The following is a 5,000-nucleotide window of genomic DNA, read 5'->3' as shown; positions in this document are numbered from 1 at the left end:
GCTACCGCATGCGATGGGAAAAAAAAAAAAAAAAAAAAAAAAAAAATTTTCATCGGGCTTACCCGCGGCTGAGAAGGGACGTGGTCGTCCTCGATAGCGGGGCTACCGCATGCGATGGGAAATTTTTTTTTTTTTTTTTTTTTTTTTTTTTTTCATCGGGCTTACCCGCGGCTGAGAAGGGACGTGGTCGACCTCGATAGCGGGGCTACCGCATGCGATGGGAAAAAAAAAAAAAAAAAAAAAAAAAAAATTTTTCATCGGGCTTACCCGCGGCTGAGAAGGTACGTGGTCGACCTCGATAGCGGGGCTACCGCATGCGATGGGAAAAAAAAAAAAAAAAAAAAAAAAAAAATTTTCATCGGGCTTACCCGCGGCTGAGAAGGGACGTGGTCGACCTCGATAGCGGGGCTACCGCATGCGATGGGAAAAAAAAAAAAAAAAAAAAAAAAAAAAAATTTTCATCGGGCTTACCCGCGGCTGAGAAGGGACGTGGTCGACCTCGATAGCGGGGCTACCGCATGCGATGGGGAAAAAAAAAAAAAAAAAAAAAAAAAAATTTTCATCGGGCTTACCCGCGGCTGTGAAGGGACGTGGTCGTCCTCGATAGCGGGGCTACCGCATGCGATGGGAAAATTTTTTTTTTTTTTCATCGGGCTTACCCGCGGCTGAGAAGGGACGTGGTCGACCTGATAGCGGTGCTACCGCATGCAATGGGGAAAAAAAAATCTTTTTTCAGCGGGCTTACCCGCGGCTGAGAAGGTACCGCGGGTATCAGTGTACGTGGTCGACCCGATAGCGGGCTACCGCGGGTAAAGGGACGTGGACGGCCGTGCTAGCGGGCTACCGCGGGTATCATCGTACGTGGTCGACCCGATAGCGAGCTACCGCGGGTAAAGGGACGTGGACGGCCGTGCTAGCGGGCTACCGCGGGTATCATCGTACGTGGTCGACCCGATAGCGGGCTACCGCGGGTAAAGGGACGTGGACGGCCGTGCTAGCGGGCTACCGCGGGTATCATCGTACGTGGTCGACCCGATAGCGAGCTACCGCGGGTAAAGGGACGTGGACGGCCGTGCTAGCGGGCTACCGCGGGTATCATCGTACGTGGTCGACCCGATAGCGGGCTACCGCGGGTAAAGGGACGTGGACGGCCGTGCTAGCGGGCTACCGCGGGTATCATCGTACGTGGTCGACCCGATAGCGAGCTACCGCGGGTAAAGGGACGTGGACGGCCGTGCTAGCGGGCTACCGCGGGTATCATCGTACGTGGTCGACCCGATAGCGAGCTACCGCGGGTAAAGGGACGTGGACGGCCGTGCTAGCGGGCTACCGTAAGAAGGGACGTGGTCGACCCGATAGCGGGCTACCGCAGGTAAAGGTACGTCGACGGCCTCGGTAGCGAGCTACCGCGGGTAAGAAGGGACGTGGTCGACCCGATAGCGGGCTATCGCAGGTAAAGGAACGTCGACGGCCTCGGTAGCCAGCTACCGCGGGTAAGGAGGGGACGTGGTCGACCCGATAGCGGGCCATCGCAGGCAAAGGAACGTCGACGGCCTCGGTAGCCAGCTACCGCGGGTAAGGAGGGGACGTGGTCGACCCGATAGCGGGCCATCGCAGGCAAAGGAACGTCGACGGCCTCGGTAGCCAGCTACCGCGGGTAAGGAGGGGACGTGGTCGACCCGATAGCGGGCCATCGCAGGCAAAGGAACGTCGACGGCCTCGGTAGCCAGCTACCGCGGGTAAGGAGGGGACGTGGTCGACCCGATAGCGGGCCATCGCAGGCAAAGGAACGTCGACGGCCTCGGTAGCCAGCTACCGCGGGTAAGGAGGGGACGTGGTCGACCTGATAGCGGGCTATCGCAGGTAAGGGAACGTCGACGGCCTCGGTAGCCAGCTACCGTGGGTAAGAAGGGACGTGGTCGACCTGACAGCGGGCTAGCGCGGGTATAAGTGTACGTGGACGGCCTGATAGCGGGCTACCACGGGCTTATGCGGGTCTTCACGTGCCTACGTAGACTTTAACCCGCGGTAGCCCGCAAAAGGCCGACCACATACCTTTACCTGCGGTAGAGACCCGTGATCGCCCGCTACCAGACAGGCCGACCACGTACCTACACGTATCGAGGAATAATGCCAGCCTGGGTCCTGACACGGCCTAAGTAACAGGCTTTAGGGTTAGGGTTAGGGTTAGGGTTAGGGTTAGGGTTAGGGTTAGGGTTAATTTAGGGTTAGGGTTAATTTAGGGTTAGGGTTAGGGTTAGGGTTAATTTAGGGTTAGGGTTAATTTAGGGTTAGGGTTAGGGTTAGGGTTAATTTAGGGTTAGGGTTAGGGTTAGGGTTAGGGTTAATTTAGGGTTAGGGTTAGGGTTAGGGTTAGGGTTAGGGTTAGGGTTAGGGTTAGGGTTAGGGTTAGGGTTAGGGTTAGGGTTAGGGTTAGGGTTAGGGTTAGGGTTAGGGTTAGGGTTAGGGTTAGGGTTAGGGTTAGGGACGGGCATCGTCAAGAGGCGGCTTAGGGTTAGGGTGTACGATGCCTGCCTGCCTTCGTTACGTTACGTTACATGAAATGTGATCGTTTCATCGAGAGACCTGCTGTACTATTCTTACGTGCGGCTTCCCGATGAAAAATTGTCAACCTGTAACACTTTTTGACTAGGCTATGGCTTTGGCCGGCCGCCGATGGTCGAGAGACCCGCGGTAACCTGTCCGCGTCTCACGTGCGACATCCCGATGAAAATTTCACCCACGTAAAAAATATTTACCGAGGGTATTGTTTGCCGGCCTGGATGGTCGAGAGACCCGCGGTAGCTCGCCTGCGTCTAACGTGCGGCTTCCCGATGAAAATTTCACCCTTCTAAAAAATTTTTTACCGAGGGTATAGTTTGACGGCCTCGATGTGTCGAGAGACCCACGGTAGCCTGTCCGCATCTTACGTGCGGCTTCCCGATGAACATTTCAGCCTTGTAAAATTTTTTTTACCGAGGGTACAGTTAGACGGCCTCGATGGTCGAGAGACCCGCAGGAGCCTGCCTGCGTCTAACGTACGGCTTCCCGATGAACATTTCAGCCTTGTAAATTTTTTTACCGAGGGTATAGTTAGACGGCCTCGATGTGTCGAGAGACCCGCGGTAGCCTGCCTCGTCTAACGTGCGGCTTCCCGATGAACATGTCACCCTTCTAAATTTTTTTTACCGAGGGTATAGTTTGACGGCCTCGATGTGTCGAGAGACCCACGGTAGCCTGCCTGCGTCTATCGTGCGGCTTCCCGATGAACATTTCAGCCTTGTAAATTTTTTTTTACCGAGGGTACAGTTAGACGGCCTCGATGGTCGAGAGACCCGCGGTAGCCTGCCTGCGTCTATCGTGCGGCTTCCCGATGAAAATTTCACCCTTGTAAAAATTTTTTACCGAGGGTATAGTTTGAAGGCCTCGATGGTCGAGAGACCCGCGGTAGCCTGTCCGCATCTTACGTGCGGCTTCCCGATGAACATTTCAGCCTTGTAAATTTTTTTTTACCGAGGGTACAGTTAGACGGCCTCGATGGTCGAGAGACCCGCAATAGCCTGCCTGCGTCTAACGTACGGCTTCCCGATGAACATTTCAGCCTTGTAAATTTTTTTTTACCGAGGGTACAGTTAGACGGCCTCGATGGTCGAGAGACCCGCAGTAGCCTGCCTGCGTCTAACGTACGGCTTCCCGATGAACATTTCAGCCTTGTAAAATTTTTTTTACCGCGGGTACAGTTAGACGGCTTCGATGGTCGAGAGACCCGCGGTAGCCTGCCTGCGTCTAACGTGCGGCTTCCCGATGAAAATTTCACCCTTCTAAAATTTTTTTACCGAGGGTATAGTTTGACGGCCTCGATGTGTCGAGAGACCCACGGTAGCCTGCCTGCGTCTATCGTGCGGCTTCCCGATGAACATTTCAGCCTTGTAAATTTTTTTTTACCGAGGGTACAGTTAGACGGCCTCGATGGTCGAGAGACCCGCAATAGCCTGCCTGCGTCTAACGTACGGCTTCCCGATGAACATTTCAGCCTTGTAAATTTTTTTTTACCGAGGGTACAGTTAGACGGCCTCGATGGTCGAGAGACCCGCAGTAGCCTGCCTGCGTCTAACGTACGGCTTCCCGATGAACATTTCAGCCTTGTAAAATTTTTTTTACCGCGGGTACAGTTAGACGGCTTCGATGGTCGAGAGACCCGCGGTAGCCTGCCTGCGTCTAACGTGCGGCTTCCCGATGAAAATTTCACCCTTCTAAAATTTTTTTACCGAGGGTATAGTTTGACGGCCTCGATGTGTCGAGAGACCCACGGTAGCCTGCCTGCGTCTATCGTGCGGCTTCCCGATGAACATTTCAGCCTTGTAAATTTTTTTTTACCGAGGGTACAGTCAGACGGCCTCGATGGTCGAGAGACCCGCAGTAGCTTGCCTGCGTCTAACGTACGGCTTCCCGATGAACATTTCAGCCTTGTAAATTTTTTTTTACCGAGGGTACAGTTAGACGGCCTCGATGGTCGAGAGACCCGCAATAGCCTGCCTGCGTCTAACGTACGGCTTCCCGATGAACATTTCAGCCTTGTAAATTTTTTTTTACCGAGGGTACAGTTAGACGGCCTCGATGGTCGAGAGACCCGCAGTAGCCTGCCTGCGTCTAACGTACGGCTTCCCGATGAACATTTCAGCCTTGTAAATTTTTTTTTACCGAGGGTACAGTTAGACGGCTTCGATGGTCGAGAGACCCGCGGTAGCCTGCCTCGTCTAACGTGCGGCTTCTTGATGAACATTTCAGCCTTGTAAATTTTTTGTTCCGAGGGTACAGTTAGACGGCCTCGATGGTCGAGAGACCCGCGGTAGCCTGCCTGCGTCTAACGTGCGGCTTCCCGATGAATATTTCACCCTCGTAAAATTTTTTTACCGAGGGTATAGTTTGAAGGCCTCGATGGTCGAGAGACCCGCGGTAGCCTGTCCGCATCTAACGTGCGGCTTACCGATGAAAATTTC

Source organism: Mytilus trossulus, unplaced genomic scaffold, assembly GCF_036588685.1.
Source record: "Mytilus trossulus isolate FHL-02 unplaced genomic scaffold, PNRI_Mtr1.1.1.hap1 h1tg001310l__unscaffolded, whole genome shotgun sequence".
Taxonomy (NCBI): Eukaryota; Metazoa; Mollusca; class Bivalvia; order Mytilida; family Mytilidae; genus Mytilus; species Mytilus trossulus.
This window is presented reverse-complemented; position numbering follows the sequence as displayed.